At 49.7% G+C, this 27,507-nt stretch overlaps 1 long non-coding RNA gene across 1 annotated transcript; it reads right to left on the bottom strand.

Moving 5' to 3' along the window:
* Nucleotides 1-3,661: 3,661 nt before the first annotated feature.
* LOC139080285 (uncharacterized) lies at nucleotides 3,662-6,289 on the bottom strand. The gene is made up of 2 exons (XR_011534665.1): nucleotides 5,964-6,289; nucleotides 3,662-4,101 (listed from the first exon to the last, which is right to left on the bottom strand). It is a non-coding gene; the product is annotated as an uncharacterized lncRNA (long non-coding RNA).
* Nucleotides 6,290-27,507: the final 21,218 nt, after the last annotated feature.

Here is a 27,507-nt window from a genome sequence, read left to right as displayed (position 1 = left end):
CAAAGGATGGTGAAATAAGGGCAACAAAGTCTTCAGTGTGTTTCAGAGAAAATAAAAGAATTGAGTGCCCAGAAAAATGACCATTTAACAATGAAGGCAAAATAAAGACATCTCACATATAAAGTAACTTAAGATAATTTGCCATCAATTGACCTTATGACAGAAAATTCTAAAGAATCTGCTTCAGGCAGAAGTAAAACTATGTCCAGAAGAAACTGGTAGATCCTGGAAGGAATTGTGAGAAAAGAGACTGGTAAACATGCAGATAAATCTAAACAAAGATAAGCTGCATAAAATCTAAACAAAAGAAACACCAAGAACAGCACCAATCGAACCCAACTTAGGGGGCTTAAAATACATAAAAAATTTAAAAATTATTAAAATGGGCAAAATAGTACACAGGTAGAGAGGTGAATTCTGGGAGTTAAAGTATTCTAAGAAATTTGCATTATTGGAAAGTAGGGGAAATATGCTAACTGTCTTTTACTTTGTTGGGTATAAAGGTGAAAATTTCTAGTGTAACAACTAAAATAAATAAAATTGCAAACACCTCTAAAGTAGGTGTGGAGAAAAGCAGAATGAATGAAACAAACCCAAGCAATACATAAGAAGAAACAGTAAGAGGGAAACAGAAAAGGGAAGAAAGTAGAAAGGATGGAGATAATAGAAATGCATTGAGATTTATGACCTATTGCAATAAATGTAAATAGTCCAAACTCACTAGTTAAAAGACAAAGATGGTTCAACTGGATTTTAAAAAGATGATAGATTTATATACCATATGCTGTTTACAAGAAACCTTGTAAAACTTCAGAATGCAGGAAGGATCAAAGAAAAAGATGGAGGGGCTGGCCCTGTGGCCAAGTGGTTAAGTTCACATGCTGTGCTTCGGTGGCCCAGGGTTTGGCCGATTCGGATCCTGGGCACAGACATGGCAATGCTCATCAGGCCATGCTGAGCTGGCGTCCCACATGGTGCAACCAGAGGCACTCACAACTGGAATAATCAGCTAGGTCCTGGGGAGCACTGGGGAGAAGAAGAAGAAAAAAAAAAAAAGGAAGAAGATTGGCAAAAGTAGCTCAGGTGCCAATCTTTAAAAAAAAAAAAAAGAAAAGGATGGAAAAAGACATATAAGCCAGGTATTAATCAAAGAAAACTGGAATACTAATCAAAGAAAACTGGAATATAGGATATACATGTAAATATATTTATTTATTTATATACATTTACTGTATATATTTATTTATACATATATTTATTTGTTTGTACATTTATATTATTTATACATATACATTAGTCAAACAACTTTGAATTTAAGGCAAAATGCATAGAGATAAAGAAGGTCACTATAAAATGAAAAAAAGTTAATCATGATATATAACAACTCGAAATAAGAATAATATAGCCTCAAAGTAATGTACCTAATAACATAACTTCAGATTATATAAAGCTAAAATTGACAGAACTATATTTGGTCATAGAAGGAAATTCTATTACATGTTTTGCAGCTATTAATAGATGGAACAGGTAAGAATCAGTAAATATACTCAATGTGTGGATAGCACAATTAACAAGCTTGTTCTCGTGTAAAAATAAAAACAACTGGAGAATACACATTCTTTTCAAGCACACATGGAACATTTATAAACATTAGCATGTACTAGACCATAAAGAATCTTAACAAATTTCAAAGGTTTAAGAATACACAGACCAATTTTTCAGTTAAAAAGTTGTTAGAAATAGCAAAAATATTAGAAAGACTGCATACATTTGAAAAAGTCTACTAAAAGCACACTTTAAATTAACATGGAATAAAAGAAAAGGATTAAAATGGAAATTAGAAATAAAAAATAGTGAAATATCAAAACCGGTAAGATGCAGCTAAGTCAGCATGTTAAAAGGAAATTTCTAGCCTTAAGTGCTCATATTAGAAAAGAAGAAAGGTTGAAAATTAATGAGACAAGCACCCAACATAAGAAATTAGAAAAAGGACAAGAGAATACATCAAACAAAATAGAAGGAAGAAAATAAGTTTTTACGAAGATATTAAATGAATAAAGAGAAAGTAAATAAATGATAGAAAAGATCAGCAAAGCTTTGAAAATACTAGTTAAATGACAAAACTCTGGCAAGAAAAAAATAAGAGAGAAGAGCATAAAGAGGGTGAGAAGCTAGAACAGGAGTTGGAAACACCGGCTCTGAATGTCTTGCCTTCCCAACAAGACTTCCTGAACAGCAATATGGAAAAGTGCCACCAGCACGTCCTGCGCCGCTCCCTCCTTCATTTTTCTCAAGCACACTTCTAAGAGCTTTAGGAGGCACACGCACATAATTATCACACTCCTGACACAGTTACAACACAACATACTGTGTACTTGAATCATTGTCTCTCTCCAGTAGAACTTAAGCTCCAAAAGGGCCATAGTTATTGTCACTTTTGTTCCCTGCTACATCTCCGAGACCTAGAACAGGATTTGGCACCACTTGGAAGGTGATCAGTAAAGAATTTTGGATGAATCAGCCAGTCAATCAAGATGAAAACAATTGATAGGAACATGGGCTCAGGTTTCACTGGGACTTTACAGCAAGAACAAAGGCAAATGGCCCATCACCGTGACAAGGTGCCCACCCCTTTAGCCGTTGCAGAATGGTGGACGGAAGCCTCCATGAGATGCATTTCGCCTCCCCCCACTATGCAGAGACGAAGAGGTCAGACAACGCCAGGCGTCCGGGAGTCTATGGAGCGGCCATAACTCTTACAGAGGTGAATACACTCTGAGCTGTCATTGGCGCTGTCTGGTCAAATTGGAGTCGCGTGTGCTGGGCATCCTTATTTCCTTTCCACTCCCAACACCCGTCTCTAGCCGTCTCTGCCCTGCTCCGTGCTGCTGGGGACAAAGTCTAAGTCACCCAGGGTATATCACCCAGGGCTCCCTGCCATTGGGACTCCAGCTGGGCTCAGCGAGTGGGAGGCACTGGCAGCAGGTGAGGGAGCTGGAGGAGAGAGCTCAGGGGGTCGCTGCCCTGACTTCCTCCTGCCTCTATGACCTCCTCCTACAATGCTGAGTGAAAAAAATGCAAACCACTTAGGAATTCATGCAGCACAATTCCATTTTAGACAGTTCCATAGCAGCCAGAACTAAACAATACATTATTTATGTAGTAAAGAACCAGCAAAGGAATGATTCACACCTGATTCAAGATAACGATTCTACCTGCGAGAGAGAAAGGGAAAGGGACCAAGCGTGACCCACAGCCTTCTGAGCTTCCCAGTTATCTATGTACGAGGAGTGGTACACACAGAATCGCTTCCTTTAACTTTTATTCTTTATACGTTCCTCACGTATTACATGTGTCTCTTGTATATATTTATTATTCAATAAAAACTAAATGATAATCAAGGTTTTCCCAGAACAAAAATTCTATTATTTAAATGCCCGTCACACGAAAATGAAAAAATATGCAGAATTATGTTTTTGCAGAACTTCCAGCAATTACAAACAGCAAACAGAAAAAAATATATACCCAGGGTCAAAACATTTTTTAATGATTATATTCAGCAGAGTAACATTTATGAAAAATAATAATGATTAACTCAACATATTACAAAATTTTAAACAACATCTCATGAATGAGTATTTATTTAAAGACCCAAGAAAACTATTAAATCTTTTTATTTTACTTTTTTTTTTAGAAAAGAAGACCTTGTATTTTATGTGAGGAACTGGAGAATGTGATTAACCCAACTCTGTACTGAGATCTTGAGAAAGGACTAGGAAGGAAAGAATGGAGAAGGAAGACGAGGAGAGGGAAGAAGGAGGGGAGGGAGGGGAAGAGAGTGGAGGGGGTGGGCAGGTCTCTGGGTCTTCCCCCGCCTGGGGGAGGGACATCCTCATGGAGACTGGAAGGACAGCAAGTGGGCCAGCACAGACCAGGAGTCCCGGGATCAACATCTGGAAGCAGACGTGGGGAAGCCTGAGAGTGCACTGTCCATGGCAGGATGTGCAAATAGGCCGGAGTGAACAGGAGCGAAGAGCATGTGCCTTCAAATGTGACGGCCGGGTTTTGCATCCGGGCTCTTTGGATTCCTGACTGTGTGTCCTGCAAAAGTTTTATTTTCATTCAAAAAATATTATTTTCAAGTTAATTAAACTTTCTGTGTCCCCATTTCCTCCTCAAAGTGGGCGCAATCATCTACCCACCAAGTTTGTTGTGAGAGTAAATGAGAGCACGTGGGTTCTGCACGGTGCCCACGGCGTGCTCGAGAGCCCAGTGAATGTCTGCTGTTTTTACAACACTGCACTGCTGGAGAGATGAGCTGGAAACAGCCCCTGCCGAGCCCCCACATGTCGCAGAAAAGCCTTGGATATTATCCTGCAAGTGATAAGGACCCCTAGGAATTCTGAGTAGGTCAAACGTGTGTTCTAGACAGGTCCCTCTGGCTGGGGCGGGGAGGGGCTGGGGGTGTTTGTAGACCAAGCAGAAGACTGCCAGCCGCAGCCCAGACAAGGCGGGGAGGACAAGGCCCAGTGCTGCCAGGGGGCCCAGCTGCACCCAGTGGCTGTGGGGATCCAGAGTGGCAAGTGTAGGGGGACTTCTGGTTTCTGACTTGGGAAACTCCTGCAGCTGCTGAAGTCCCTCTTGTCCCTCTGTCCTGGATTCAATCGTGTCCCCAAAAAGATACACTGAAGTCCTAGCTCCCAGCACCTCAGAATGTGGCCTTATTTGGAAACAGGGCCTCTGCAGACGTAATTAGCGAAGATGAGGCCATACTGGAGTAGAGGGGGCTCTTAATCCAACGTGACTGGTGCCCTTACAAGACACAGAGGGAGAGACACAGAAGATGGCGACGTGATGACAGAAGCAGAGTTTGGAGTGATGCGTCTACAGGCCAAAGAATGCGGGCAAACACCAGGGCAGCGAGAGGCTGGGGAGGGCCCTCCTTACAGGGTCCAGAGCAGCACGGCCCCGCCCATGGCTTGATTCCCAGCTTCTAACATCCAGAGCTGTGAGGGAATCAGTTTATGTTCTAAGCCACACGCTCATGGTGCTTTGTCACTGCAACCGTCAGAAACTAACACTCTCCTGGCCCAGCTCAGACGGCACCTCTTCTGAGAAGTCCTCCCTAGGTCCTCACAGCTTTCAGGCATGCCTCACCTACAGCCTTTCCCCAAATGCATTTTAGCCATGCTCTCTATTTCTCTTCCTCCCCCATTAGACAGCGAACCCCATCAGGATAGACGTGAGGTCCTGAACATCTCTGAAACCCCAGCTCTCAGCATAGGTGACGAGTGAATGAATGAAGCTTCTGGGATAGCCCAGCCCAGTGTCTCTAATTAGGCTCTGTGCCCCTGGCTCCTTCAGGTTCATCCCACAGCCCTCCTTTCTCCCCTCTAAGGCTCTGTCGCTCCGCCTGAGATTAATAGGGCCCTCGGGCCTCACTCTGGTATTTACAAGAACTTGGGTGATTCAAAACGAGAAGTTAATTAGCAGCTCCCCCTCCTTGCCACATTGACCGGTTTTCCACGCTTCTCTGACAAACTGAGGGCTGCATTTTCCAGCATTCTCGACCCAGGATATATTGAGTTCAAATCTTGCTCTGCCACCCCTGCCACACAGAGGAGCTCCTCGCTCAGCGCCGCTGCCCGGCGGGGGCGCAATCTTTGTAAGACGCTCCATTTCACTCATTCCGCAATGGCAAACTTCTCCAGCCAACTGTTTCTGCTCCTGTTTGAACAGTTTGCTCATCGCCTCTCTTCCTATCACAGGCACCAGAAGCTGTCGTAATGCCCTGTTTCTGCTTAATTTTGAAGTGCGGTTCATGTCAAAATCTGTGTGCTTTTACAAGAATCCGTGTTGTTGCAATCTGGTGCTGTGGGTTTTGGTGTGATTTAGCAACATCTGGAAATGGCTCCCTGAGCTTCCAGTGCCCAGATCCTACAGATGTGGAATTTCTCACTCACCAGGAGGAGAGGAGGGCCAGGCAGCTGCTCACTTCCTTCTCTGGTCTCCTCGCTCCATCTTTGGCCACCATTGAGGACTTGGAGCTACCAAGAGTACATACAGCCCACTTCCCCCATGCTGGTATTTCCTGAAGGAGCCTCTCAAACCACCGAGCACTACCTCCACTCAAACAAGAACCTCCCCGCAGCCCCCTGGCAGGGCGTCATCCACCATGTTGTGTCCACTGCCCCTGTGCAGTAGGTTCCTTTCATGGAGAATCCAAACTTGCCTCCTCGTGACTTCCTCGTTGGATTTTCTCGGGCATTCCGGGGCAGAGCTCTCCAACAGAGTTTCCACAGTGATGGAATGTGCTATATCTGCGTTGCCCAGTGCAGTAGCCACAGCCATGCGTGACTGTTGCTAGGGTCATGGAGGAACAGAAGTTTTCATTTTGTTTCATGTTAATTATTTAAATTCAAGGTACAGAGCCTCTTACCACCAGTCGCTACTGGACTGCACAGTGCAGCCCTGGAATATTTCTACTAGGAACGTGGGAGCAGAAAGTGATGAATTGAGCCAATGGCCCTCTCCCCACTGCAAAAATAGAGAAATGCAGAATAGATCCTAACGACAAAAACCATTTTATAAAACAAAGCCAAACTCCGAACAAGAAAGAAAACCCTTCTATGCCAGAACACAAAGGGAATGCAAAGTCAGAGCATTATTAGCGTGTATTTGAGGGTAAAGGGAATTACCTATACACTTGGCCCTGAGATTCCAGGAAAGAGCAGAATTGAAGGATGTTGGGGGGAGGGGGGGAATGGGCCTGTATTTCCTCATTTCCCCTCTCTGAGCTGCATTCTGGGTCTGCTGTGCTCAAGGGTACCTTTCAATGCTCTATTTCTCTCTGTGGAAGTGTAAGGCGTTTCACATAAAATATCTATTGAGAGATTTTTAAATTATTATTTGGTTGGATTTTCCAAGGCTATAATTTCAATTTATTTTTAAGAATTTCCTTTTGTTTTTAATAAGGCCCTCTTGTCAGTTATGAATTCTATCTCTTTGACCATTTTTTATTGTACTTATGTTAAACCCCGTTAGGATGCTCTGTCATTTCTAGTTCCTCAGGGGTGAATTCTCCAATATGGTTTCTACTGACTGTCCTTCATCATGACTGGTTTTCTTTGTGCTTTGTACGTTTTTATCAGCTCATCCCCCATCAGAGTTTTCTTCTGTCTTAGTTCTGGTTCCCGTGAGAGTGAAGCTGTTTCTATGGGACAGCATTTTAGAAGTGCTTCATGACTTCACTGGTTCCAGCTCAGTTTGGACCTTAAGTTCTCATTTCAGGGTTTTTGCACTACGGCGCTGTGTGGGTTTAGACTTCAAAGAAGCCTGGGCTTGGGGCTCTCACCACCTGGGAGGAACTGTTTCTGCCTAAGGCAGCTTGGTCCTGCTCTGCTGCTGCAGGCTGCCTGGCAGAGTTGTTCTATCTCCTATCATAAACCAGATAAACTCTTCGCTACTCTAAGCTTTTTGCAAAGAGCCCAGGTCTAGATGCCTTTTAAATACCAGATCCTCCAGTCTTCACTCCAGACCCAGAGCAGGCATTAAAACCCCAGCTCCTAAGGCATGTGTCTGGATCTAACACCTCTGAGGCACAGGTGGCTTCACATCCCCTCACCGCTAAGCTACGCGTTCTCTCTTGTTATCTAACACCCAGAGATCACCCAGTACTGCTGTTAAATCTGTGTGCTTCTTTAAAAAATAAATATTTTATCAATTAAATAATAGATAAAGTATTTATTTACTTACTTATATTTTACACATTTATATGTGTGTGGACAGGAAAGGAGTTTCCCACATGGCTCATTTCACTATTTGTCTGATTTATTTTTACCTGTTGCCACATAATAAACCATCAAAAAGCTTAGTGGTTTAAACCATCAACAGACTTTTTCCTCCCTTACAAATCCATGATGTGGACCGAGTCCAGCAGTGACAGCTAGTCTCCATTTGGTGTGGTCAGTTAGGGTGGCTTGACAGAGGCTGGAGGACCCACTTCCAAGATCGCTCACTTGCACGGCTGCCAAGTTTGTGTTGCCTGGAGCCTGGAGCTCTCCTGGTGCTGCCCACCTGGGGCCTCTCCACATGGTTGATTGGGCTTCCTCCTAACATGGTGGTGCTGCACCAAAGCCAGTATTTCAAGAGACAGAAAAGGAAAGTGACCAGTCTCTTAAGGACTGTGCCTGGACACCGGCACAAGGAACACAGTGTCATTTCTGCCGTATTTTATTGTCAAGTGTCACAGAGCCTGGCCAGACTCAAGGAGAGGGGCAGTAGGTCGTGTCTCTAAACGGAAGCACTGTGGAAGATTCTGCAGCTGCCTTTCATCCAGCACAGCCATATGGCCGAGGTCTCTAATCTCCTTTTCTCCCATGCTGCAGATTTTTAAAACATTTCTCACTACAAATGTATTTGAGGGTCCCCACAGCCCTGCCTTCCTCTACACTCCAAATTACCTCTTTCCTTTGTGAAGTAAGATGCCCAGCACATCTAGGATGGGAACTTGCGACTTTACCTAAAATCACGGAACTTAAAGCAATTTGCCTGATGATCAACTGCCTAATTCCCTGCTGACCTGCTCTTCAACATCCTTTATGACATATGTGAGCACACTCGCAAATCCTATCCTTCTTTTCTCCCTTCGGTGGGGCGGGGGAGGTACTTTGAGATATTTCAGGAACGTTTTTTCACTTATTCTTCCAAAAGCACATCTGGAAAAAAAACCTCCCTCTGATAAATATGCATTAAATGTGAAGCATTTAAAGATGGTCGGACCTGTTGTGTATCCTTATAGGTGTCTTTTTGAATTAATTTTGAATTCTTAAAGGGCTTCTTCGTCATTAATTACAACTACAATTAACTCCGTCAATTGTTACACCCCATGCATCTTTGATCCACCACTCCCTGAAGCCTAATCAATCTGCATAATGGATGCGCCTCCCTGCATCTCCCAAGCTCCTGGTGGCAGAAGAGTCACTGGGCCCCCAGAGCTCAGGCAGCCACCAGCAACTCTTGCCAGACTTGATTTTTTGTCCCAGAATTTGCCATTAGGGATGCAAGCTTTTCACTAAAATCATTCATACCACCCAAAAGGGATACTCGGGAAGGAGGGACACCATAATTGACATCGTCATGTGTAAGGGCTCACAGGGAGAGGCAGGCACTATGGCCAAAGAGCTAACAGAATGGAATGTACGCCAAAAAAAACCTTCATAAAGTAGTTTAATGTTACCAAATTAATCATTGAATGGAATTGATCTTCACGCCTTTGGTAACTGACGCAGATACCATGCGAGACCCAATCACGGCCAGAGTGAAAGCTGTGCATGCGGGCTGCACCGTCGTACCGTCCATCGCCTGACATCGCTCTGCAGAGCTGACTGCGCCGTGATTACACGATCCGGCTCGGCAGTCCACACACCAGGGTCAGCCCAGCACCAGCAGCCCCAGCGATGTTGGGGCTGCACAGTCCCTTCTCTCCCAGAGCCTCCTCCTCCCCCCGTGGCTGGGGAACGGCAGACCTTGAAAGAGTTGCTCTCAGAATTAAACGAGCCGACGCTGGCAAAGAAGCTTAGCCCCGTGCCTGGGCAGAGCAGCTATGAATAAACGCTCCGTGTTATTTTTATTTCTAGGACCTCTCTCCCACAATAAATTATAAATTCACGATGGAGACGGCAGATGGGAACTTTGTCATATCATTTACTTTCTTATTTCCGAAGACTGGAAGTAGTACAACCTGTAGATGCTTAAGACGCTTGCCTAAGGAATGGGGACAGAGGCTATAAAACCTCTTTTCTTCTTTCCATGACTCTATTTTACATTTCCAGAATTTCCCTTTGGCTCCTTTTTTTTAAAACTACCTGTTCAGCTCCTTCACAATGTCCTGCTTTTGCCTGTGGAGTCCATTCCTTCGTCTCGTTGAAAAATGTAAACATACGGTCCTAATTTTAAACCCTTCTTCAGATTGCTCTGTCATCTGTAGTTCTGGAAGGCGAATTCTCCCGCGTGCTGTGTACTCTCTGTGTTTCTTCCTCTAAGCACACCTTGCATGAGAACTGTGTCCTGTGGGCACCCGGAGCATCCTGCGGGGGAGGGATGCCTGGGCAGCGGTTTGTGACTTGCATCTGTTGGAGACAAGTGGCTTCAGCTGCTTCCAGACATGTCTTTCCCAGACTTTGCACCTCAGTTTCTGCAGTACAAATATGGACTCTACGCATCACGAGGTGGGCATTCCAAGATCAGGAACCCAGAGCACAGAGCGGGTACCCACTAGGTTGTCCCGTTCATAGAAGTGACACCTTTTGTCAGATGCTAACTATGAGAAGGAAGCTCCACCGGCTACCCCCGTTCCTACTTCCCACGTTGCACTTCAACTTGCATCCCCCGCTCCAGTTATGAGCCCCATCAACTCTGCAATCTGAGGCTTCCCCTTGGTTTCAAGTTTTATATGTATTTGCAATTTTTTAATTATATGTCATCCAGTATATCTGTGTGATGGAAGCCAGGGGAGCCTCCTATGTCAACTCGGTTTGCCATATAGACAGCAAGTTGTAGGAAATACAGGTGACGAATACAACGTGGTGGTGGGACCAGCAGAAGTCACAGCGCCCATTTAGACGCAGGTGCGATTCCCACACTCGCCCCTTTGTTGGACATTATATAGTTTGAGGCTCACAACCGTTCTGAGGGTGAGGCATCCTTATCCCCATTTTATAGATAAGAACTCAAAATTAACATTTTGCTACTTTTCCAAAAGGACAGGCTGAAGTCGGCTCTGTTCCATCCAGAACTATGGAGAAGCTTCTGGAACTCGGGGCTTCCAGGAGGACAGGCAATAGTGAGATGCAGCCCTCGTGCCCAAATCACAAAACGTGGGGTGGGTTAAAGAAGGGGGTCAGCCAGGAGAGCTTGGCTGAGAGAAGGGTGGTTACTCCTTGGCTCCTGGCAGCCCCTTCGGTTAACCAGTCTTGGGGGAAGTCTGAGGGTTACTGCATCCGAGCTCAGGCCTGCTGAGAAGGGTCCGAGGCTGCCAGGAACCCAAGGACGGAGCCGACATTGTTCAGAGGTGGCCACCGCATGAAAAGAGTTGAGGAATGGAGGATATGGGGTGTGTTTGCGTCCCCCAAATTCATATGCTGAAGCCCTGACCCCCGTGGGATGGTGTTAGCAGGTGCGCCTTTGGGGTGATTACGTTTAGACGAGGTTGTGAGAGTGGGGCCCCCATGATGGGATAGGTGTCCTTGTAAGATGAGGAAGAGCCCAGAGCTCTCTCTCTGCCGTGTGAAGACACAGAGAGAAAGTAGGGGCCTGCAAGCCAGGAGGAGAGCTCTCCCCAGAACCTGGCCATGGTGGCACACTGGTCCCAGACCGCAGCCTCCAGCACTGTGACACAGAAATGTCTGTGGCTAAGCCACCCAGCCCACGGTGTTTGTTACAGCATCCCCAGCTGACCCGGGGCGAAGGGAGGAAGCAGCTCTACGAAGGAAGATGTCCATTGCAGTATTGTTTATTAGAGAACCATAGGAGCGTCCACAACGTCCCAGCCCCGGCCGGCGCCCTAAGGAGCACGGAACTGCAAGATGTGTCTCTGCCTCGGAAGAGCCCCCAGCCCACTGGTGAGATGCAGTGAGATCAGGTCCTCGGCAGACGCGCCAAGCCCCCAACAGTGGGCCCATTACACCACCTCTCTGCGGTAATTTAAAACAGTTTCTGCAGACCCAGCAAAGAGGAGAAAGGCTGTGATGGGGGAACAGGCAGGCTCACACCGACGACGTGCTGTCACAGCCGTGATAAAATCCGCTTCTTTATCAGGCTCTCCCAGGAGACGGGAAAGCCCCGCGAGCACAGCAGGGGCGGGAGACACAGCCTGACTCACTCAACCATGTCTGTCCCCAGGGCCTCTGAAAGGCGAGACAGCGGCGTCGCCGACGGGCAGCGGGCTGAGTGGGAGCTGGAGTGACTCAGCACAAGCTGTTTCCTCGGCCTCTCCAGAATCTTCCGGGCACAGACAAACCTAGAAACTGTCCGATTCAAGCATGAGTCAGGCGCCAGACCCCCGAGACGCTCTCTCAGTCGTTCCATCTCATGCTCTTCCCTCGTCCTCAAGGGTGAAGCAGACAAATGTTTCTTTTAAAAGTTCAAGACAAAAACGAGTAAAGTGCATTACTGTCAGAGACTTCCCCTCCCTGGGGAAGCCTGCACACTCTCTCCGTGTTCCCACAAGTCCCTGATCACCCCCTAAGCGAGCACGCTGACCAGGGTCAGGAGCGAGCCCGGAGCTGGCGGGGGCTGCCAGGAGCCAGGGGAAAAGGCATGTGCCACTACTATCCTCACTAGCAATTAATAATCATAAAAGTGATACCAGACGACCGATTTTGAGCCCGGCTCTGTGACAGCCCTGTCCTGGGAGGCTGAGAGCCTGGCGATGCTCCCACGACGCGGGTGTCAGTATCCGACACTTTACGAGTAGGGAAACAAATTCAGAAGGGTTCAGTAACTAGTCCAAAGTCACTCAGGCGGGAAGAGGAAGAGGTCAAAGCTGACCCAGGTGTCTACGACGGGCGAGCCAGGGGTTGTGGTCCAGGTGAGACCCCCTGAGTGGGGAGCACTGGGCGGGAAGAATCGTCTTCCTGTGGGGGGAGAGGTCAGGAAGCCAAATAACCAGGACGGAGCCCTGCTCTGGGCATGTTTCAGGATGGAACGGTGAAGGCAGGGGCTGAAAGCTGGGCCAGGGGGCTGAGTCCAGGCAGGACTGAGACCCACCCAAGGTGAAGGTCAAGTCAGGGCCCACAGAGGCTTCCTAAGTGGGCTTCATCGCAAATGCCAAACAGCCACATGAAACCCGCCCCTGACTGGAGCGGCCACACCCAGGTGGGAGGGTGTGTGCCGGGGTCCAGCCCCAGCCGGAACAGGGTCTCCTGAGGGATGGACGGCGTCGGCGAAGGAGGAGGCAGTGAGACAAGCAGTTTGGTGTCCAAGTCCAAGTCTCACTTTATTTTGTGTATGTATGATTTATATAGGGCTCAGGATACGCAAGGATGATTTCATGAAACAGTCCCAGTACATATTTTTGGCTCACGAAAGCAGGTTTTTGCAAGGTAGACAATAGTCCTAAGAGCAATTGTATTTGGATTGTGTGTAGGCCTGAGGGGAGTCAAGCTTCTGCAATCCTTTACTTCAAGGAGGCCACCCCCAGTGACCTTCTGACTCAATGGGCCGTGGCAACCACCGTCCTCCTAGAGAGATCTGTGGGGGCCACAGATTTCTTTGTTCCCCCTCCACTCCCATCGCTTCACCCAACCAAAGGACGGGTCAGAACGTTCTTTCCCTAGAAGATGTTTTTTCCCCAGAACTTTCCCTAGAATATTGCATTGTATCATTCTCATTCCCAGGGCCGGGCTGACTTCCCCTGAAATAACCCCAGGTCCAGAACAAAGTGAGCAGAAGCAGGAAAGTCAAAAGTACCAGGGGGACTCGTTGCAGGGGCAGCCTGGTAGATTCCCTTGAGGGTCGCCGTGCGTCCCCTCATCTCTCTCCCAGACCGTGTCACAAGGCAGAGGCTTAACTTATAGGCTGACGGCTCCCAGCAGGTGCGGGCACCTACCAGAATCTCAAGTTCAAGTGCTGAGCAACTGATGCTCCAGACCATGGTCAGAGGCGAGCAGGGTCAAGTCCGAAACCCCTGACTACCCCTAGCCAGTTGGAAACCTCACTGGGGTCGAGGGTCACTGGGCCAGCCCACAGGGGCTGGATGTGACAGGCAGCTGGGACGTCACTGGTGCAGGCTCTTCCAGGAGCCCCTGACTCAACGGCGACATCCACTTCTGACTTCTCCGTACCCCCCGGGTCCAGAACTCAGGCTGGTGCAGGGCGTCCCGGAATGTTGGGTGGATGAATGGATGGATAAATGGATGGATGAAGGAATGAGTGGCTTCCAATTGATGCCACTGAGGAACCCCATCCTGGTGGAGAGCCCTTAATCAAGGGATCAATTCCCTCCACTCTCCTCTGGGAATGGTCCAAGGACACGGTTATGTGGCTCCTGGAGGGGATGCTTCTCCAGTGGAAGGACCCAACAGATAACATACTCGTCTTCCTGGGCCTCCCTCCCTCCCTGCTTCACCCCCCGAGCCTGCACCCCTGCCCCCTGGGGTTGTACCTTTCTGTAAAACTCAGCACAGGAGGGCTCTGCCTCAGCTCTGCTTTCTAGAGAAGCCAGGCCAGGGCAGGTGGTCTTCATCCGCCCATGTTGCGTCTCCCCCGTGGGGCTGTGAGCTCCTTGCTGGCAGGCACCGTGTCCTACGCACAGAGAAGCTTCTAGCACCAAACAACAGGCCCCACTCAGGGCACAGTCTGCGCCTGATGTGTGCTGGACCAGGCGGGGCAGCACGCGAGCTGTGGAGTATCCGGGGGACAGTCACAGACAGAGCGGGGCTGGGAAACTGTGCACAGGAGGCCCCTCTGTTGTGAGAATTCACTGAGGGACAAAGGCTAAAACCTTTACTCCTGGGCCCTTTACAAAGCGGAGTTTGCTGTTCCTGCCGTAGAGAGACGAGGAGGCTAGAAATAGGGGTGGCGGTCTATAGGCTGGGGAGCTGGGTGGCAAGTGGCCGGCGCTAAGTGCCAGCTCCTGGGAGGGCTGGGAGCCCCTTCCACCAGGCGCAGCCGCGAGACGACGGGGAGGCACGCAGAGCCCGCCTCACTCATCCCTCGTGGAAATGCTGTGAGGCTGCCCACGCACAGCTCTGGACGGAGATGCAACCTGTAGAGCAGCGCTCCAGGGACCTCCCGCCAGGACAGGCGCGGTCTAAACCTGGGCTCCAACGTGGCACCGTGAGTCTTGCGTGGCTGCTACGCACTGGACACGTGGCAGGTGCACCTGGAAAACCGAATGCTGCATCTCATTTTGATCAATTCGAACCCACAGGCTGCACGCCGGCTGGAGGCTGCTGCCACGCACAGCGCCACTAGAGCCGGGCTGCCTGGACCTGGAGTCCGGGTTGTGACTCTTACTATGCGCGACCTCAGACAGCCTGATTACCTCGCTGTGCCTCAGTTTCCTCATCTATGGAGTGGAGATGATGACGGTACTGGCCTAGGCTGCTGCTTTGCAAATCGGTGAGGCCATTCGTGTAAGACACTCAGAATAGGCCTGGCACCCAAGGCCACTCTGAAGGCGCTACAGTCATGTTGGCTGGGCACCCTGGCTGTCCTCAGCCCTAGACACAGGGTGGAACGAACAAGCCAGGTCCCTGTCTTCATGGAACTTTACAGGCTAAGAGAGGAACCGGATGCCAGTCAGATAATCATGCAAACAAATATCAAGTTGTGGCCGAGATGGGGGATCTGGGAAGGATGTTTGGGGAGGTGACCAAGTTAGGGAGGTAAAAGAAGGAATCCCTGAGGAAGTAAGCTCGAGTGGAGATCCAAGGAGTGGGGAGGAGTTCCTCAGACTAAGAGGAAAGGGAAGATGGTTCCCGGTAGAACAAACAGCATGTGCAAAGGCCCTGTGGTAAGGGGCCCTGACTAGTCCAGGGAAGGCCACTGCTGCTTGAAAGCAGAGACCATGGCTATGGTGAGGGTGCAGGCCAGAGAAAGGGGCCAGGCTACACCCTGCAGGGTCTCTGAGACAAGCAAGAATGCTGTCCTTCATCCTAAGGGCCAAGAGGAGACACCGAAGGTTTCGAGGTCTCCAGACCAAGGATCTCACCCCCCAGTGTTCTTTCATTAAAGTGCCAGGAGTCCCTTCTCTTGGCAGATGACTTTGGGAAACACATGTGCATCTGTCCTTTCCCCAGATGTCACCTCTTCTCCTGGCACCAAGGCTAGGAACCCACAGAGAGCACAGAGGGCAGATGCCTGTCAGGAGTCAACTGCCCGCATCCTTGTCTGCCTTCCCCATACCCTCAGGCCCTGGGGACCCAGCATTGCCAAGCGTGGTTCCTCCCTGGCATCCAGGGTTGGGGTCGAAGACTCCTCTGTGTGTGGCCTGGATGAGATACAGGAGCACATGAGCGGAGGGGACCCCTCACTCTAGTTGTGGGGAGAGCATCGCTGGGGGCTCTGTGCCACGGTGCCCCAGGCCCTCTGTCAGGAAGCACGCCCCTCCTCATCCACCTGGTCCAAGCCCGCCCTCCTTCTCCCCCACCTGCCTCCAAGGAGCGCGTCCCTCGGCACCTGGCAGCTTTTCCCAGCAGGCAAAGGGGTTCCGAAGCGGGAACTCGGGTTCTGCTCACTGGCTCTCAATGCCACGGCCTCCAAGAGCGCTCAGGGTGGCCGATACGGCATCCGAAGGGGACCAGCTCCTGGATCTGACCAAGACCAGGCAGACAAGTGTGTCTGTGGCCCTGCACTGGCCAAGGCTTGCTGGGGAACCCTGCCCTGGAGGCTGACTGAACACAGGCCATCTTAGCTCCTCCCGCTCTCGTGCTGGGACCCTCAGACCAACAATGCAGGGCGGCTGTGCGCCCTGGGCGCCCCTCAGAAGGGGCTCTGCTGGGTCACGACCAGGTCCTACAGTCAGGCTGCATGTGCACAAGTATGTGAGCGCACGTGTGTGAGTGTGTGCCTGTGTGAGTGTGTGCGCATCGGCTTGGTCTGCATTAGGAAGACGATGTAAGGAAACCTATTGAGAAAAGATTTTCAAACATCTGTGTCACCCGGCCCCCCAGTAATTACCGTCCTTGTGGGGACCGTTGGTGGAAAGGTTTCCTTCCAAGTGAATAATTGTTTTCTGTCACTGACAAGAAGGAGTGGAGGCCCTGGTTTCTGGCTGCTTGCTGCACTGCTCCTGGCTCCGGGATCGCAGGGCCGGAGGAAGCGATGGCTCCCACCCCAGGTGCCATGCTCAGAGACACACTCACTTCCCTGCACCTCACATTGTTTCCCTTCCCTCGCGATTCCTAATCACCCCGTTTCCTACGTGCTTTGAGGGCCGAAGCAACACGTCCCCAGGGAGGCCTCGTCACTGACAGGGGCCCCTGCTGCTGGGAGCCCTCAGCAGGGCTTCCCGACCCCACAAGGCATAGAGAAAGGGGACAGTGGGACAGAGCCAGAGTGGGCACTGGCACAAGCATCCAGCACCACACCTGTACACGAGGGGCACCCGCCCACCCTGTGAGGGGAAATGAGCTGACGCCTGGCGGGCCCTGGCCCAGCGCGGGGCACACACCGGGTGCTGGCGGGACAGGAGCCATCCCAGCAGCAGAGAATTTGTGGACATGCTTTGTCCCCTGCGAGCCTGTAAGTGTGGAGACCCAGATGCACACACACCCGCCACACACCAGCTGCCCTCCCGCGGCAGCGTGGCCTGCAGCAAAGGGCCAGCCTCCTGTATTCGCTTCTCCCATTGCTGCGTGACAAGCACACTTATTCTCTCCCGGCTCTGGAGGTGCCAAGTATGAACAGGGTCTCACGGGCTAAGACCAAGGCCCTGGTAGGGCTGCCCCCCACTCTCGAGGTTCCAGGAGAGGATCACTTTCCCGGCCTTTTGCAGCTTCTAGAGGCGCCTGCGTTCCCTGGCTCACATCCCCCTTCCATCTCCAAACCCAGCAGGAGCAGGTCGAGATTCTCTCACCTCTCTCTCTGACACTGAGCCCCTGCCTGCACCCCCATGAGGACCCTGCTTACACTGGACCCACCCAGATAATCCAGGATCGCTGCCCATCTCAGGGTCAGCTGAGCGGCAGCCCCAGTTCCATCTGCAACCTGAATTCCCTTTGCACAGTGACAACGTATTCACAGGTTCCGGGGGTGAGGGCAAGGACGTCTTTGGGGGTGTTATTCTGTTCACCGACATTCCTCCTTCCGGAGCAGCACATTCTCCTTTGCGCCCACAGCGCTCAAAAGAGCTTCAGAGCAGAGCTTTAAGGCGTCAACGTTTTTCCAGACCTCTGAGCATCCACTAGAGACTCTGCACTCAGCAGGTCCCTCAAAGTCGTCAGCCCAGTTGAACAGAACTGCACTAAGCTGGGCTCCACGGGGTGCAGGAGAAGGAGACAGCCCCGTCCACCCCCAGCATCCCTGCCACCCGGTGGAGGCGACGCACGTGGGTTCATCTTCCCACCACCTGAGGAGGCTCAGAGAGGTTAGGTCACTGTCCAAGGTCACACAGCCCTTAAGTGTAGACATGGATTCAAACGAGGGCTGCCCAACATGAGATCCTGCTGAGTGAGAGGCGAGAACTGGGCAGAGGTGCGGGGATCCAGGCCCGGGAAGATCTTTTGCATTTTTCTTGGGATGCACATACTCCATCGACAGAATGGATGTCCTCAGCAGTTTCCCCACATTCCGTCGTCCCCTGTCAGCTGCGTTCCTAGGGCCTTCATCTGCAAAACAGCATCACTCCACACTTCTTTGCAGGAGCTGAAAGGTACAGCCAGACTGTGATGGATTAATAGCTTAACGTGCCCACAAGGGCCAGTTAAGCTGCAGACTCTCGCCAGGGCTGAGAGCCCTCGCTCGCGGAAGGCCCTGGACCCCCAGGGGCGGGCTCAGCTTTTCCTAAGGATGCCTGGAGCCCTCATCACGGCTGAAATCCAGGGCTCAGGGTATCTGCCTCCGGCTCAGTCTCACAGGAGATATTTCGGACACTTAAATCCCAGCTACATCTCCATGTCCCCCAAATAACCATCAGCAGCCACTTCTGAAAGCACGCGCTGCTCGGTTTCTGGTCAAGCCGCTGCCATATGACAGCTGGCCTAAAGGGTGGAGGCGCATGGGCCACGGGAGAGTTTGGGGCCGGGTGGACCCGGGTTCACGTCCAGCCTTGGCCACCTGCCAGCAAACCCCCTTAGGTCGTCTTTGAGCCCGTTGGCTAAAGGCCCCATTGGTTTCATGGGGTTTACAAAGATGGTTAAATAAAATATTCAAGACCATGTTCAGGGCTTTGTCGCTCAGAGCTTCTGATGAGTGGTGTACCGTGATAGGGAGGGGAAGCAGGGCTCCCTGGAGCATCAATTCATCTTTGAAGACCGGGCCTGACCCCTCTTCAGAAAGGACCTTCCAGATGTCTGCCAAGTCCATCTGGGCGCGGGGCTGGTCCCTGATGCGAGATGTTCCTTTTCCCCCACCCCTTCCAGCCCCTCCCCTGGGCCGACTCCAAGACAAGTTTCAGTCGTCAACTCCAGGCTCACCTCCGTGGGAAGCCTTCTCGGACACCCCCAGGTGGATGCCGTGTCCCACTCACCCCTTCTGATCAGCCAGAGAAACCCACCCCGTGGAAGATCCCACTAGGGACCACGTGTAAGTGGAATCGTGGAGTATTTGCCCTCCTGTGACTCACCTATTTCACTTTGCATAATGTCCTCAAGCTTCACCCATGTTATAGCATCAAATGCAATTGCACTCAACTGTCCAGTTAAAGGTGTGACGTTGGAAAAAGACGTGTCTGTAGCCTATGTACTTGTACTTATATAAGAGTAAATGCAATATATATATACACGCAATATATGATATATAAATTATACGTATAATGTATAAAACCCTTGACTCAGGATCCTGTATAATGCCAAGCAAAGGCTTGACCCACCTGAGGAGCAGAAGAAAACTCTGTCCTTCTTAAGACCTGTCCCAGATCCAGGCAGAGTCTGGCTGCCGTGGGAGGAGGAGCAGGGCTTTGAGAAGCGTCCACTGCAGGCTCCCTCCAGTGGCCAGCTGGGGTGACCAAGCAGACGGCCCGTGGAGTGGTACCAACCCAGCCGCCGTGGGGTCTCGGTTTAAGTGCCACTTCTGCAGAGGTCCCTTTGAAATAACTGTCTGTCCCCTCTTCATCTGAGACAAGCTACACTCGCATCCAGGGTGTGCTCTGAAATCCCCTGTTGAATGAAGGCTGGGGATGGCCTATTACCGATAATAACAGAAGGACCATTTATTAAGTGCCTACTGCATGGCAAGCACTGGGCTTGGCCCATAAGCCACACAATGGCCCCGTGAAAGAGATACTATTTCTGTTTGGATCTATAGATGAAGAGGTGGGGTGTGGTGAGCAGAGACAGTTGTTCAGATCTCTCTGACTCGGGAGCCCTACGGGAGCAGCCCCAGGCTTCACTGACTCCCAGAGAGAAACTGGGCTTCATCATCACCCCACAGAGTCATGGAGACTTTGGCCAGGCCAGCCCCACTCCCATGCTCTGGGCATATGAGGTGGCTCGGGCAGCCCCGAGGAGGTCCAGGCCACTTGGTCTCTGGGCTGTTTCCTTGCCTCAACAGCTTGCTGGGGGGGCTGCTTCCCGAGCGAGCAGACAAGACCCTCTGTTCCCATTAGAAGCCCCAGCCGGGGCTGCCCCAGGATGGTCCTTCCCGGCAGCCCCGCCTCTGATGGGCTGTGAGCCTTGATGACTGCCACTCCTTTAATCACACTAACAAACAGCCTCGCGCTATGGCGCTTAGGGCACAATTAGCAGGCCCGCATTTACAACCCAAATAAACTCCTCTTTAATGAGAATAGTTTTCCCTCCATTATTTTATGGGCAACTGGTTAGAAACGCTTAGTAAAAATCATTTAAAATAGCAATAAGGCCACAGTCACTGATGGCTGGTGATGGGGATGTGGGCCATGAGCATCCATTAACGTTGTAAAGGAATGTTTCAGTGGGAAACGCCAGGCCCTGGATGGGCAGCGCTTGAGAAAAAGTTACACCAGCTGCCCTGGAGGGGTTAGGGGTTGGTCTAAGGGCACAGGCGCCAGCAGGGTGCAAATCCAGGAGAGGCATGGAACCCAGGGACAGCAGGGCTGGAGTCCAGATGGGGAGAGAGGCCCCGGGGCCAGCACTGCAGGAAGGGCGCTGAGCCAGGAGCTGAAGCCCTGGGGAGGGGAGCCCAAGACCACCCTCTGGCCCAGCCACCACCTCTTCACAGCCCCCAGGTCTTCAGGCCACAGACGCCCCCACCCCGTGAAAGCTCCACCCACCCTCAAGGTGTGGCCAGGGAGGGGGCCAGACAAAGTGGTCCCCATAAAGTGGGTTGGCTGCAGAATGCTTCATGGTAACTATCAATGCCTGGAGAATGGAGCTTTGCATACTCTGAAGGAACTGTGTGTGGCCCGGGAACAGCTTACCCACCCAGAGGGTGACACAGACTAAAGCCAACAGGCAAACCTTTTGAACATTAAAGAATTGGGGGATTAAATCACCTATGAGGCCTTCTGGATAAAAACCACGCAGATAAAATGCATCCAACCAAGGGAGGACACAAAAAAAGAAACTAGGAATGAAGCAGCCACAGTGAGTGAGTGAATGAATGAATGCGTACATAAATACATATACACATATGAAATAACTGAGCTCTGAATCCATATGAACACAGAACAAAGACTTAACCAGATCGAGGAACAGTGGATGCCCCAGAACATGGATGTCATAAACTGACAAAGTAAAAGTAATATAAGCAACAAAACTTGAGTGAGGGGCGAGGAAGAATAGACTAAAGTGTAAAGACTAGAATCTCTGCATTTTTCTGAGCAGGGAGTTAGTCCTCACTGTCAAAAATGGGAGGAAAAAAAGGTTTCTTAAGAAATAATGACTCCACGCTTTTAATGGGTTTTGTAATTTATTTCCTTATTCTTAGAGAGGTCATTTAGGAACAAATATCTCTTGTGGTTAAAAAAATGATCTGCAGTTGAGCAAGTCTTTCAATTTTACATCAGTTTCTTTTTCTTCTGTTAAATTCAAATAGAGTTAAATTTATTAATTCGTATTTTTGAAAAGTAGGATGAAATCATTCCATTCTTAAAAAAGCATTTCTATCTATGAATCTGCCTTTGTAGATTCTACATCTATTGTAGATGCTACCATCCATCTCTTACTCATTTGTATGCACGCCGAAAGAGTTTTCTGGAAAGATGGTCAATTGGGGCAGAGCGTATTTTTCAAAGATGGCCACAGTGATGTCTTCCATCACAAATGCTCTCTGGCGCTGTGACCTCATTCTTCCCTCAGCAGGGGGTAGAATGTGACTCCCTTCCCCTTGAGTTTGGGCTGGCTGCAGTAACTCCCTTGTAATGGATGGAAGGCAGTGGGACCCGAGGGAGTTCAGAACAAGCCTTGCAGCCTCAGCCAGGGTCTCTTGGTTCACTTCTTCTCCAGATCCTTCCTTTGGTGGTGCTCCCTCTCTGCACCAGCCGCCCTGCTGTGAGAGCCTCAGCCACAAGGAGAGGCGCTTGGTTGGTAGTCTTTAAGTCCTCATGGCCCAGGTGAAGACACTTCTGGAAGATTCCAGCGCCCAGCCAGTGAAGTCACCCCTAACCTATTGAGTCTTCCCAACTGAGGCCCCACACATCGAGGAGAAGAGACACCTGCACCAGTCCAAATTCCTGACCCACAGAACACGTGAGCATAACATGACGGTGGTTGTTTTCTACCACGTTGTATGGGGCTGTTTGTTACACGACAGCAGAACACCGGGAAGGCACCCGCTGGGTGGGCACTCTGAATGGGGGGATTCTATGTCATTTGCTGCGTGCTCCTTTATGCATTCCCTGAATTGTCTTTTAATGAGTAGCTATCACTTTTACGAAAACAACTATGCCATTACTTCATTGAAGATGCCCTTATGCCGCACCGCACTGTCATTAGGGAGCTGGTTTCACCTGAGGTGCGTCTCTGCTGATCTGTGTTTTCGTAGCCTGAGTTTATTTAAAACCTGGTTTAGCGGCGCGAGATCGCCATCTCCTTGGGGACAGGCTGTCCTGGGCCGGGGAGAAGAACCTATAATCAGGCCCTTCATGGATACCACTGCCGCTGACGAGGACAAATTACCCAGTTTGGCAATGCATGTGGCCTGATTCTCCAGATAATCTCTTGTGTTCCAAACCGCTTTGTACTGTGCTCATTTGGACAAATGCTGCATGCCTCTGCCAGTTTAGGCGAAGGGCTTGATTCCATGAAAAATCAGCTTGGCGGGCTAGCGGACGTCGACGCCCTTCCAAGGAAACGCCACGCTGGCTCCTGCTATCCAAGAGCCACTCTGTCACTCAGCACTGGAATATCACCCTCGTTAAAAACCTCTCTGCTCCAAATAGCTCCCTTACTTAAGGCTGTTTCTTTCCCTAATCTCGGAAAAGCTGTTATAAAGTCAGTCTTTTTTTATATAAGACCCATATGTCTGCACTCTAGCCTGTTAATGGGACCAACCCAAAAACAAAACAGAAAGAAAACGCTAAATGACATAAATCTGCAAGTTCTTAGAGTGAAGGAAAATACCATCAAAGTATGTTTACAAATATGTTTATTAATGGTTCAGGGGCATTAAAGAGATGCATGAATCATTAGGAAATTTGATGAATGAACTCAAAATAAAGGAACCAAATGTAAATGGACTTGCTTGATGTTTCAAGGTGTTTTTCTGCAGGCTGGAAAAATCGTCCGGAGCAGAAATCACCACGGCTGAAATCTAGACAGCATATCACCTCAAAGTACAGCTACGAAGCCAGACATCCTGAGGTCAGGCAGACCGCACCTCCTCCCGGCTGCGTGACCTTGGGCAGGTTCCACAACCGTCGTACCCAGGGATTCGATCCTAAGACTTTGTTGATGACGTTGAGGACACTGAAGGATTGGATGGGAAGGGAGAGATGTGGATCAGACCACGTGACCTTGAAGAGTCATTCACTCACTTTTCAAACATGGCGGATGCCATAGTGTAGGGGAGACGGCGTGGGCCAGAGTCAGAGCTGGATTTGAACTGTCCCACTTTAGAGACAGGCGATCTGAGGCTCCCAAAGGGAAAAGTATCAGTGCGGAGTCAAGAGCGGAGCTCAGCTCCTCCAGCTTCATAGTGTGCCCCCTTCACTCATCAAGGAGCCCCTCTTGTCTGCCAACCTGGACCCAGAAGGCAACCAAGAGGCCTGAAAATGTCTGAACAGTGACGTGACCCGGTTAGTGGAGAACAGGCTGGAGTGACTCAGTTGAGCTTCTGGTCCTGACACTTGTGTCTTTCCACAAGAACTATAAGAACGAAACCAAACAAATAAACACGTGAAGCCCTAAGTGAGGCCATGCGGTTCAGCCCACTGGAGAACAGTTAACAAAGAAAAGCCTGCACTGATTTCCTTCTTCATTCGCACAAGCTGCAGTGGCTGACTCCTTTATTTTTGTCAGGGAACAAGTTGAAACAGCCCTCCAAATTAAGGATATAACTTTACAAACTCAAGTTTTATCTTTCCTTATTTTAGAAATATTCATTGCCTCGCTATGTCTCTCTTATGTACTTATATAACAGCATTTTTCTCTCCCATTTGCCAATCGTTAATGATTTTTCTTTCCTTCTACTTACAAGAAAGCAATCATTTCAAATTAATTAAGTTTTCATTAAAATGTACTATTGTAATGTCTCAGGTACTGACTAGTGATTTTGTTTCTGGGAGAAGAAGCCTGCAAGGAAAATACTCTAAATTTCGCAAGTAGACAGTTTCAACCCAGATCCTTCCTCCAGCATCCAGCACCACGTGTTTGCACACAGTAGGTTCCAAATAAATGTGCTTGAGAGCAGAATGCACAGCAATAATAATCATTAGTGTCATTAATAAAGAGAGTACATTTATGGAGCATTTTCAAAAGTGCACAGCTATTTTGCATACATTATTTCATTTTGTTCCAACCATCTTCTGATGCAGAACTGAATATATCCTTTTTTTATTGTGGAATAAGAAAACCAAGACCCAGAATGTGAAGTCATTCACCCAAGAACACACAGTATGAGGGAGAGTTGCCATTGAACCCGGATCTGTTCCACTCCAAATTCCCTTGAGTGTGAAGTGTGTAGGAGGGTGAGGGCTTGGTTCCAAGAGAAGTTAAAGTGTCTCCTCGATCAAGATCTCGCCACGCTTCTCCCAGACCACGCCGTTGCTCAGTTTGGAGCACAATTATTTTCTTTTCAAGACCAATGAGCTTGATTCAAAATCAGAGTCATTTTAATGTTTTAAGAATTTCAAGGAGCTTAGAAAATTTAAACACTGGAGGGAAAAAAAACTCCAAGTTATTTAGAAAGAAGAAAACTTACCTTGATTTTGAGGGCCATTAAAGCTTCTGCTATTTGCTTCTTTTTAGTAACGCTGCTTGAGCCACCCCAATGGGGGCCAGGTGCCATGATGGGAAATGAAGGGTTGAGTGAAACCTACAAATGTTCTTCATATACTTGGTGTCATGGTGGGAGACAAAAAATGAAAACACTAATCTGGATGATTGAAGGAAATTGTACATGTTCTTGGCTTGGCATCTTGCAGGCTTGGTCTTGAACCATCTTGGGTGAGAAATCTGAGTGCTGGAAGCATTTATATGGCAAGCAACCCAGCAGCTTTGTCAGTAGGATGGACAGAGGAGGCCAATCTGGGTTCTTTAGTGCAAAAATTAAATAAATTCCTATTTTGTTCATTATTTATGATCTTCCTGCTCTGGATGCCCATCTTCATTTTCCACCTTATTCTCCTCTCCAGGCAGAGTGGAACTCACCTCCCCCCATCCCATCCTATTCTCTGTGCTGAACATCTCTGCTGATGGCCTTGTCCCGTGGGATCTCATAGTCCCACCAGCAGGACAAAGGGCCCTCCCTACCTAACCAGCCTGAAGGTGAAACACTCCATAAGGGACACCTTGGAAATGCCAAAACTGGCCTGCCGTGCTGGCCCGCCTGCCCCTAGCCCTCTGCTTGGGCCATGTCCTGCAATCAGAGCAAGAGCATCATGGTGGGAGGTGGAGAGCCAGGACAGACAGACCATGTTCCTTGGATCTAGCAGCCCTGGATTCAAATCCTGCTGGGACATACTTGTCTCACCTTGGGCTCAGCAATTAGTTCTCTGGCCCCCACTGATAACACCCATGAGAAAGCCACTTGACAGGCTCTGGGGAATGCATCGAAGTGGTATCCATGTGGTGGACATCCTTGAAAGCACATGTCGATTCCTAAGGAGCACCTTAGATAAGAGCTGGTCCATACCGACCGGACAAAGGCAATCATTTTGTAAATGCAACACTATCCCAAGTGAACTGGGGTGGGCCCCTGACCCTTCCCCAGGAACGTGGAATGTGTCCAAGAACAATTTGCGTGTTCCAGGGGCTGGACTTACCCCATCAGGATCAGGAGATGCAGGAAGCTACAGGGAGCAGGGGCACACCACTTCAGACAGGAGGAGGATGAAAGCCGAGGTGCACAAAGCAGAGCAGGAAGAAAGCAGAGACTCCGGACACTTCTCCTGACAGGCCGCTGGCCCCTTCCCAGTGTCCGGGCCACATTCCTGCCCCGCGTCCCACGAGACTCTCAAGAATCTCCTTAACCAACTCCTCCTTTTCGTTTTCGCCTACCCGAGTTTGTTTCTGTTATTTGCAAGCAAATGGCTTTAACTAAGAAGACAGCCAGTGGAGCTCCTGCCTCCTGAACTCCTTTCTCCCCACCATCACTGGAATCAGACCATTCAGCAAGTGAGCTCTCAGCCTAAAGTGAACTATCGCCCCGAGCAAGACTGCACGGGGTCCGGAGGCCACGTGGTGCCCTGCTGGGCTTTTGGAGAAACTGGATTCTCGTTAGAGCAGGCTCCGAGGCCTGGCAAACGCGCAGATCACTCCAAGAGAACATGCAGCCTGCGCAGGAGAGAGCAGGGAGGGGGGAGAGAGGCATCAGGTGGCGCTCAGGTGGCTGGAACCCTCATGAGACTCAGGTCACCTTCTAGAGCTCCTGCTCCCACACCTGCTGCCCAGGGTGAGGGAAATTCCACAGCACCAGTCCTGCTTTCTATGCGCCCTTGGCATGGTCTGTGCTCCAGGCCCCTGCCAATGGCTGCCCGCTGGGTCCAGAGCAGCCAGGTCAGGATGACAGGATGCCACAGGCCTAAGTCAGAGCCTGGGGTCCTGCCCTCTCGGCCTCCGGACGGTGCCAGGTGTTGAGTCACTGCACGCCCTTTGAAGCAAAGGCTTGTTGGCTAGGATGAAACCCACAGGATTTATGCTCCTCGATTCCTGATGACATTATTTAAATTGCCTCTGATTTATCGTTAACCCAATATGCATTGTCATTTTTAAGTAATTACAGAAAATATTGTAATCTAAGTGTTATTACATCAAGAGCACAACTCCAGATAAATACTGCCGCTGCCTTCAGTCAACTCGGTAATGTGGATCGATAGTACTGATTTTTTTGAGCGTGAACATGGTGAGAGTCCTCGAAGCCCCATTACTGTGGTGGGGACATAAATCCTCCTTCCTCAGAGGACGGGAGCCTGCAGCAGCCCCTTCTCCCTCACACACTTCTGCAGCACGTGTCTCCCTGCAGATCCCACAGGTCATCCTTTGGGCTGACGTCCCTTGGGGACAGCAAGGGTGCCAAGTCCTGCAGGAGGGGTTCAGTAGAGCCCGTGCCCAAAATGCACAAAGTCAGCTTTCTCCCAGGTGCCTTCATCAAACATTTCATTTACGTAAGTGCATCACACGCCCAGGTATGTGCTAGGTCCAAGGAGGGACACCAGGAAAGAAGATGTGACCCGTGCCCAGGCCATGTTCTGGTCCTGTCTGAAGA

This window comes from Equus przewalskii, chromosome 29, assembly GCF_037783145.1.
Source record: "Equus przewalskii isolate Varuska chromosome 29, EquPr2, whole genome shotgun sequence".
NCBI classification, from domain to species: domain Eukaryota; kingdom Metazoa; phylum Chordata; class Mammalia; order Perissodactyla; family Equidae; genus Equus; species Equus przewalskii.
Note: the sequence above shows the minus strand (reverse complement) of the source record. Positions and strands in the feature narration are given on the sequence as shown.